Below are 10,013 nucleotides of genomic sequence, written 5' to 3' on the forward strand. Positions count from 1 at the left end.
TCAGCAGATTTCCATCCGTGACAGCAATTGATTGGCTACCCACTTGTACTGGCAAGTAACCACGGCCCATTGATACTGCTTCCGGCAAAATCACTTGGAGTCTGTGGCGTTTAGGCAAGATGACCCGACTCTACACACTCTCTTCAGATTTTAGTCCCTATCTCTCCTCCAACCTGACTTTGTCAGAACAAGAAGATTCCATCTAAGGTTTCAAAGAAACACATTGTTGGAGGCATGCTGTTTCTCACATCCTTTACTTATCAAGTTTGCATAATCTTCTGACGCTTCCTGCATACTTTTAGCCAGGTGCAGAGAACGAGATGGAGGAGGTAGGATGGGGGAGGTGAAAAATCATCAATCCTTTAGAAAGGATGAAAATAGTTTTGAATATTTCACAGCCATTCCAAAGATAAATATTCGTCTGTTGGATAAAGAGAGAGAGTAGGAAAGCAAACAGAAAATGGTATTGTGCGTGATCATTGTAAAAACAAACAAACAATCATTACCTCTGTTGCTGCTTTATTAAATATTTTTACCATATTTTTGAAAACATGGTTATACTCCATAAAGAATGAGTTCACTCAGTATAAATTTGTTTTATATAAAATATTGTATTTGATGGCATAATCATGAGATGGTACAGGATGAAAGGAGATGTGCCAAGAACATTCACATGAACCAGACCATGACTCTAGACCATAACATAATGCCTGCCAATTATCGACAACAAGTGGCTTAACTTATTCAAGGTCAATGAGAAGTCAGTTCCAGAACTTTGCCATCTGCAGCAAGTACCATTCAACCAAGTTCAAAAATATCGTCAGCACTGTGTGGTTGGCAATGTGAATAATGCTCTCAAATGTTATCAGTATGGCTCATTCCTGGCCAGCACTGTAGAAACAACTAATGTGCTGTTCACAAATAAATCAAACAGGTGAGTGATGCTTTAGTCAGCATAGCTCACACTTTCATCTTTTTTTCTAAAAATCACACAGCTTGCAATAGTTCCCACTGTCATTGCATTGCTGCATTTGGAAACTACAGGGAACTGTGGATGGCTGATTTTGCCCAACCTGAAGCTCATCCTGCGTGGTGTGGTAAGGATCCATATTTATGTTACAATCATTTGATACGTGAATTCTTTGGAAAGTACGAGCATGGCAAAATTTTCAATTGTAAATAGTAGTCTGACTATGTGGCTTGGTGAGATACAATGAGAAAGCTCTAAGGCAAACATATACATCGGTAGATATACAGCAAACTGACCAGCAACATTTTGAAATTCACAATGGCTATTGGGTATTATTATAACTCAATATTGTTCAATATTTATTTCTGTGTCCATATAGTCTAGGATCCTCTTACCAGGCATTGCACTCTTTTATATAGAGGGGGTGCTCTATAAGGCCAAACAGATGTCAGCTTCTGTAACAAATGGGAAGTCAGTTCTGCAGTGTCACTTAACCCATTTTCTGCCTAAACTGTAGGCTCACCATCACTTGCTTTTTCCCTCCTGACAAATATTTCATGACTATGTTCATCTTTTCTGAAGTCGGATTATTTCTATTCTCCTATCTCATTCCTTTAAATTTGCTGTACCTGGCCCAATCTGCACAAACTAAAGACTTGTGTCTACATGGTACATTTCGTAATCTCAGAACACAAATACTTTACATAGGAACATAAGAGCAGAGTAAGTCATTCAACTCCTCTTGCTTCGCCATTCTAGGTCCCAGTTGATCATCTACCTCAGCACTATTTTCCCATATTTCTATATCCCTTGATACAATTACAATCCAGAAATCTACCTGGTCACTATCTTGAACATACTCAATGACTGAGCTTCCATAGCATTCTGAGGATAACAATTCCAACAATTCACTCTGCTCTGTGTGAAGAAATTCATCTTCATCTGAGCCCGAAAAGGCTTGGCACTCTTTTTCAGACTATATCCCTGGTTCCCTGGCTGAGTGGGTACTCAGCCCCAGAAAGCATCTTTTCTACATCTACACTGTGTAGCCCTTTAGATTTTTGTAAGTTTCAATAAGATCAACCCTCATTGTTCCAAACTTGACAGAATATAGACCTGGTCTCAGTGTCTCGCTTAGACCAGTCCCACCATCTGGTAAATCAGCACTGCACTCCCTCTATGAAAATAATATCCTTCCATGGTTAAGGAAACCAAAACCGTACACAATACTTAAAGTTTTGGCAAAGATCTGTAGCTTGGGTTGTGGGTGAGGTTGTTGACTTGCTAGCCGAGCTGGTTTGTTCTTGTTCAGACGTTTCGTCACCATGCTAGGTGACATCATCAGTGGAGCCTCTGATGAAGCGATGTTATTCTACTCCGCTTGGAATTTATACTGTCCGGTCCGTTATGGTGAGTACTGTCATTTCCGGTTTTGATCTGTATGGGTTTGTATATGGGGTCCAATTCGATGTGTTTGTTGATTGCATTATGGGTGGAGAACGATGCCTCTAGGAACTCCCATGCGTGTCTATCTTTGGCTTTCATTGTCTGAGTATACTGATATTAAGCAAAGTTTGTCATGCCGTTTTGCTGCTTGTTGAAGTTCATTTATTCTGATGGCTAGTTTCCTTCCTGTCTGTCCAATGTAGTATTTGTGGCAGTTGTTGCATGGTATTTTGTAAACCACGTTGGTTCTGCATGTTGTGGGAGTGGGGTCTTTAATCCTTGTGAGTGTTTGTCGTAGAGTGGCTGTGGGTTTGTGGGCCACCATGATTCCTAGCGATCTTAGGAGTCTTGTTGTCAGTTCCGATATGTCCTTGATGCAGGGCAGTGTGGCCAGTGTATTAGGGCATACTGTGTCCTCCTGTTGTTGTCTGTTTAGTAGGCATCTGTGGATGAACATTAACAGTGAAGCAGACAAGGTGGTCCAGAAGACAAGAGCATAGGAGCCTTATTGCAATTGTCCAACATGTTTGAGGAACTTCCAGCTTTGGAAGAGATTGAAGGTTTCAGAGTGGCCATATAACTATAGAGCAGGAAGCCATTTGAGTGAGGGCAGCACAAGTGAATGTGTTGTAGTTGGGGACAATTTTGTGAAGAGGATTGACGCTGTTTCCTGCAGTGAAGGGTGAGAACCCAGCAGTTAAGTTGCCTGCCAATGCCAATGGCCAACACATCTGTTTAGGGGAAGGGTGCAGTCATTGTGATGTCTGTGAATATCAATGACTTAAGCAGCACAAGGAAAGTGGTTTTGCATACACAGTATGAGCAGTTAGACATCAAACGAAAAAAGCAGAACCTCAAAGGTTCAGCATTATTAATTGATCATAGGACCTGGGGCAAATCAGATGAAAGAAATTAAAGCATACCTTGGCATCCGATGTGAGGGAACTAGGTTCCTGTCATGGACCATTAGCACAGTTCTGGTGAAGTGGAATCTGCACCTATGGGATGGTCCACACTTGAACTGTGCTGGGCTGGTGTTCTAGCAAGTTCGTAACTATGGAAGTGAAAAGGGTTTTAAACTTAATAGTAGGGCAAGAGATCAAATTGAGGAAAATGTAGTAAACCAAAGAGATGGAAAGAGAAAAATGTTTTAATATGGAAAATGATAGACAGGCAATGACAGGTAGGCATAGGAAGTAAATAGCTAAAAGCAAATCAACAGACAATACTAGAAGTTACAAAAATAAATAAAGGGACAATACTAAAGGTTCTGTGCCTGTAATACGCATAGCATTCAGAACAGATGAATTCATATTGCAAACAAGTAGTAAGTATGAATGATCTGACAGCCACTACAGAGACATAGCTGCAGGATGAAATAAGTTTGGGAGTGAATATTGTATTGTACAGGACATTTTAGAAAGGTTCAGAAGCAAAGAAAAGGGGGACGGTGGCTCAGTTAATTAATCATGGTATTAGTACAATAGGGAGGGGTGACCTATGTTTAGAAAACCAGGAAGTAGAAGCAGTTTGTGTCAAGATGAGAAATGATAAAAACCAGAAGTCACTTGTGTGTGGTATACAGGCTTTCTAGAAGCAACTACACAGTAGGATGGAGTATAAAAAAAGCAAGAATGTGAGCATGTCAGAACAATGGAGGACAAATCATATAGACAGAAGAATCAGATGGCCAAAAAGTGTTTAGAAGAGGGGTTCATTGAATGTTTTTGGGATACTTTTTTTGAAATAGCATGTTCTGGAGGTGACTAGACAGCAAGCAGGCTCTACAGAAGACCTGATATTGTGCAATGAGATAGGATTATTTAACAACTTCACAGTGAATACCCCCCCTCCCCCACCACCAATCACTGTGATCACAACATAACTGAATTTTACATTCAGATTGAGGGGGAGAAGAGTAGATTCAATACCAGTATTTTAGAATGAATTTTTTTTATCATATGTGACTTGATTGAAACATATAAGATACGCAAGATCTTGACTGTGGATGTGGAAAGGATGTTCCTCTTGTGGGAGAATCTAGAAGTAGAGGGTCACCTTTCAAAATAAAGAAAATAACTTAAGATGGTAAAAAGGTGTTTTTTTCTTCGCAGAGACTCCCCTTATATAGAATCAAATTTTCACTTTGTTAACTCTTTTCTTCTTAAATATCTATAGAAACTCTTAATATGTTTTTATTGTTTCAGTTAGCTTTCTCTTGTATGCTAATTTTCCCCTCCTCATTGAGCTTTTTGTTTTTCTTTGTTGCCAGTTGCATATTTCAAAGAACAAAGAACAAAGAAAATTACAGCACAGGAACAGGCCCTTCAGACCTCCAAGCCTGCGCCAATCCAGATCCTCTATCTAAACCTGTTGTCTATTTTCCAAGGACCTGTATCCCTCTGCTCCCTGCCCATTCATATATCTGTCTAGATACATCTTAAATGACGCTATCATGCCCGCCTTTACCACCGCTGGCAATGCGTTCCAGGCACCCACCACCCTCTGCGTAAAGAACTTTCCATGCATATCTCTCTTAAACTTTTCCCCTCTCACCTTGAAATCATGACCCCTAGTAATTGAGTCCCCCACTCTGGGAAAAAGCTTCTTGCTATCCACCCTGTCTATACCTCTCATGATTTTGTTGACCTCAAATCAGGTCCCCCCCATCAACCTCCGTCTTTCTAATGTAAATAATCCTAATCTACTCAACCTCTCTTCATAGCTAGCGCCCTCCATACCAGGCAACATCCTGGTGAACCTCCTCTGCACCCTCTCCAAAGCATCCACATCCTTTTGGTAATGTGGCGACCTGAACTGTATGCAGTATTCCAAATGTGGTCGAACCAAATACCTATACAACTGCAACATGACCTGCCAACTCTTGTACTCAATACCCCGTCCGATGAATGAAAGCATGCCGTACGCCTTCTTGACCACTCTATCCACCTGCATTGCCACCTTCAGACTACAATGGACCTGAACACCCAGATCTCTGTGCATCAATTTTCCCCAGGGCTTTTCCATTTACCGTATAGTTCGCTCTAGAATTGGATCTTCCAAAATGCATCACCTCGCATTTGCCTGGATTGAACTCCATCTGCCATTTCTCCACCCAAGTCTCTAATCTATATTCTACTGCATTCTCCCACAGTCCCCTTCACTATCTGCTACTCCACCAATCTTAGTGTCATCTGCAAACTTGCTAATCAGACCATCTATACCTTCCTCCAGATCACTTATGTAATCATTTATGTAATTTCCTCATCAATCTTCTTTCTTACCTCATCAAACCAACCTCAACCAAGTTAGTCAAACAAACTTTGTCCTGCTGAGCTGCTGAGCTTTTCCAGCAACTTTGTTTTTGTTCCTTTGTCCTTAACAGATTCATGCTGGTATTCCTTCATTCGTCTATATTGTCTAAATGATTACAGAAGCTAAAATATACCTCTGGGCCAGGCTGATTTAAAATATTTAGAAGCTACAATAATCTGAACAATGTTTTTTTAAGATCATTATTTGAAAATTTATCTTAAAAATCCACTAATAAATCAGTTAACTGCAGTCTATAATTACAGAATTATTTTTCAGAGCTAATTATGTTGCTCATCAAATGATATTAGCCCTTTAAAAACCCAATTGCTCCTGTCTGAACAAGGAGTTACATTTTATGACGTTTCTAATAAGTGTGGGATTGGGAAAGTTGAGATTCTCATTGATTTTGGTAATTGCTGAAAGTGAATATGCAGAGCGAGAAAAGGCATATTAGAATCTGTCAGTAGAACCACCTCTAGTGATTCATGTTCAATTCTTTGCTAATCTGCAAATACAGATCCTGAAATTGGGGGCAGATTATGAGTGCTTCTTCCATTGCCTTCGCCTCCATGTCTATTTCTTTGGACAGGAGTCCTCTCCCTGTCCTACAGACCCCTTCACCAATCTCCAAACTCTCCCTTAACCTGGACCCCTCCCTCTGGTCTTTTATCTGCATTCAACGTGATCATCAAGAATTGTTGATGTGACATCAGTTGCCTCAATTTCTCCGCACCCCTCTCATCCATTCCAACCTATCTCCCTCTGAACTGACTGCACTCCACGCTCTCAGATCCGATCCTGGCATTGTAATTAAGCCTGCCAATTTGGGTGATGCTGTTGTCATCTGGCACACTGACCTCTACATTGCGGAAGCTGAGTGCCAGCTCTCAGACACCTCCTCCGAGCTCCCCCTGGACCATGACCCGACAATAGAACACCAGGCCATTGTGTCCAAAACAGTCACGAATCTCATTTCAAGTGCTCTGCCTTGAAAGTTCATAGTCTCCCTACACGGCACAGCTCACTTCTATCTCCTTCCCAAAATCCACAAATGGGACTAGCCGGGCAGACCCAGTACTTCTGCCGGTTCCTGCCCCACAGAACTCAGCACTTCCTACATCGATTCAATTTTATCTCCCCTTGTCCAGTCCCTTCCCACTTATATCTGCGATTCATCTGACGCTTTATGTCAGTTTCAGAATTTTCAGTTTGCAGGCTCCAGCCGCCTCCTCTTTACCATGGATGTGCAATCTCTTTACGTGTCTACCCCCCCCAATCAGGATGGTCTCAGGGCTCTCCGCTTCTTCCTGGAAAAAAGGGCTGCACCATCCCCATCCACTATCGCCCTCCTCCGCCTGGCCGAGCTCGTTCTCACTCTGAATAACTTCTCCTTTAACTCCTCCCACTTTCTTCAAAGATGTGGTCATGGGTGCTCGCATGGGACCTAGTTATGCCTGTATCTTTGTGGGGTATGTGGAACATTCCCTATTTCAGTCTTATTCTGGCCCCCCACCCACAACGTTTTCTCCAGTATATTGATGAAATCATCAGTGCTGCTTCCCTCTCTCTCCAGAATTGCGGAGAATGATCAATTTTGCTTCCAATTTCCACCGTGCTCTCACCTTCACCTGGTTCATCTCTGACTCCTCCCTTCCCTTCCTCAACATCTCCGTTTCATTTCTGGGGATAGACTGGCCACCACTATTCACTACAAACCCACCGACTCCAACAGTTATCTGGACTATATATCCTCACATGCTGCTTCCTGTAAAGACTCTATTCCATTCTCCAAGTACCTCAGTCTCCAACACATCGGTTCTGACGATGCCAGCTTCGACAAGGGAGCTTCTGAAATGTCCACCTTCTTCCTCAACTGAGGATTCCCCAGCACCATAGTTGAGAGAGCCCACAACTAGGTCCAACCCATCTCCCACACTTTGGCCCTCACCACCCCCTTCCCTCCCACAACCGCGATAAGGTCCCCCTCATTCTCACCCATCATCCCACCAGTATCCACAGCCAGAGGACCATTAATTGCCATTTCTGCCACCTCCAGCAGGATGTCACCACCAGACACATATACCCCTCCCCTCCCCTCCCTTGTCAGCCTTCCACAGAGGCCACCCTGGTCCACTTCTTCTCCATTCCCAACACGTCCCCACATCCCCGCGACATTTTCCTCTGTAATTGCAGAAGGTGAACACCTGCCCAATTACCTCCTCTCTCCTCACTATCCAAGACCACAAACACACCTTCAAGGTGAAACAGTGCTTTACCTGCACTTCCCTCAATCTGGTCTATTGTGTTCACTGCTCACAATGTAGTTTCCTCTGCACTGGGGAGACAAAGTGCAGACAGGGCATTAGCTTTGCAGAACATCTACATTCTGTCCACAAAAATGACTCTAAGCTTCCGGTTGCTTACCATTTCAACCCACCACCCTTGTTCCCTGGTCAAAATCTGTCTCAGGCTTGCTACAATGTTCCAGACACGCTAATAAGTGCAAGCTGGAAGAACAGCACCTCATTTTCCGCTAGGGAACCCTGCAGCCTTCTGTACTCAATATAGAGTACAACAATTTTAGGGCCTGAGCAACTTACCACAACCCCCATACACCAGGCCTTGTCATCACATGGGCTACTACCACAAACAACCCATTGTCTGCCAATAACGGTCCCTATTAGCAGCTATTCATTCTCCCAGGCTGACCTTTATCCACTCCTTTGTCTGCCCAACTGTTTTTCCTCTCTTTCTGGGCTTCATTTCCCTTATTGTTTACATCTCCCCTACCATTCCACCCCATCTTCAGCACATACGTTTTAACTCAATATACCAACTTTTACTTAGTTTGAACCAGTTCCGAAGAAGGGTCACTGGACTGGAAACGTTAATTCTGATTTCTCTCCACAGATGCTGCCAGACCTGCTGGGTTTTTCCAGCAATATCTGATTTTGTTGCTGATTTCCAGCATCCGCAGTTCTTGGGTTTTTTTTTGAAGAACTCCGATGGTTCACCAACTCTTTCATAGGGATATCAACCCTCCAAGATGGTTTTTAGGTGTTCAGAATTAAATATCAGTCACTAGTATACTGCTGCCAGCAACTTGCGAAAAATCACTCAGAACAGAAATGGTTTCTAATCTTATTTATTAATTGTAATATTGGTTAAGGATTAAAAAAAAATGTGTAACTGAGTATGGTGATTAAAAGAGGGAAGTCACGTTTGAAATCTGGAGGAATACGCCCTGATTGCAACCTATACCCTTCCAGCAAAATTGGGCAGGTTAACCGCGTTTCTACTTCCCCTAACGCTGTTTTCATGCGGAGTTTTTCCATCATATTCAATTTCTACCTCATATTTTCAGAATTTGCGATAGATTGCTTTCTAAATGAGGTTTCCATGGCAGCTCAGTCCCAAAGAAAGGATGTGCCTTTTTGGACACTGGAACACCTGCAGAGACTCAAAGGACAGAATCTCGATCGAGAAGATGTATTTACCAGTGTTTTAAAACGAAACAACACAATTTGGGATTTGCTGCACTTGTGCCTGAATTGTACACAGCGATTACATCATTACACCCGCTCGGTAACCGTTTAAAGGGACAGGAACTACTTGGCATAATAAAAGGAATTGTGCCAATTTATTGCAGCCAACGAGGATTCCAGAGTTTCTCGTTTGGGTTGTAAAACAATAATTAAATGAAATTTTCTTTGCACCTTCCAACTTCAATACTATTTAAATACCAACACTAAAATTGTGCCATCTTGCGGATATTCCAGCAGGAGCATATACCTAAAAATTCATGGAAGAAAACAGAATGCACTAATGTTGGTACTCTGATTGTTGTTCTTAAAGTGCAGCATACGATTTTTGCAATGGTACATCTTATTTTCCAAAAGTTTTTCGGATTAACGTGCAGGGCTGGCAGTTCACTGGATTTTTGCTTGTTAATATTAGATTATCTGTACGCATTCCCTCCCCCTTTTTTTGCTGTTGGATGGAGTCTGAAGTGTTGCTCGATTACCTTATATAACTTCAGCTCCGTGAGACCCACGAATCCCAGTTGGAGTGTCTCTGGCAATGAGTCAACACAGCAGTACAATACGGGATCCAAACAGCGACACGCACCCTAACTTGCTGTGGTCGCTTGCCGCTTGATTGACAGCCAGCTCCAGCGCGCGCGTCGTTCTTCGAGGCTAGCAACGTTCCAAAATAGAACTCCGGTGACGTCATGGGACCAATGGGAAGCGGGGATAGGCTGGGTCCGGGTAAGCAGGTGCGG

General features: G+C 42.6%; 1 long non-coding RNA gene across 1 annotated transcript in view; it reads right to left on the reverse strand.

Moving 5' to 3' along the window:
- LOC125482786 overlaps positions 1-9,914 on the reverse strand; it is a 36,002-nt gene extending 26,088 nt beyond the window's left edge. The window contains exons 1-2 of the long non-coding RNA XR_007261758.1: positions 9,756-9,914; positions 3,340-3,470 (exon numbers count right to left, since the gene is read on the reverse strand). This is a non-coding gene — a long non-coding RNA (uncharacterized LOC125482786). The remainder of the gene's footprint in view (positions 1-3,339; positions 3,471-9,755) is intronic.
- Positions 9,915-10,013: the final 99 nt, after the last annotated feature.

This window comes from Rhincodon typus, chromosome 3, assembly GCF_021869965.1.
Source record: "Rhincodon typus isolate 14 chromosome 3, sRhiTyp1.1, whole genome shotgun sequence".
Classification (NCBI taxonomy): Eukaryota; Metazoa; Chordata; class Chondrichthyes; order Orectolobiformes; family Rhincodontidae; genus Rhincodon; species Rhincodon typus.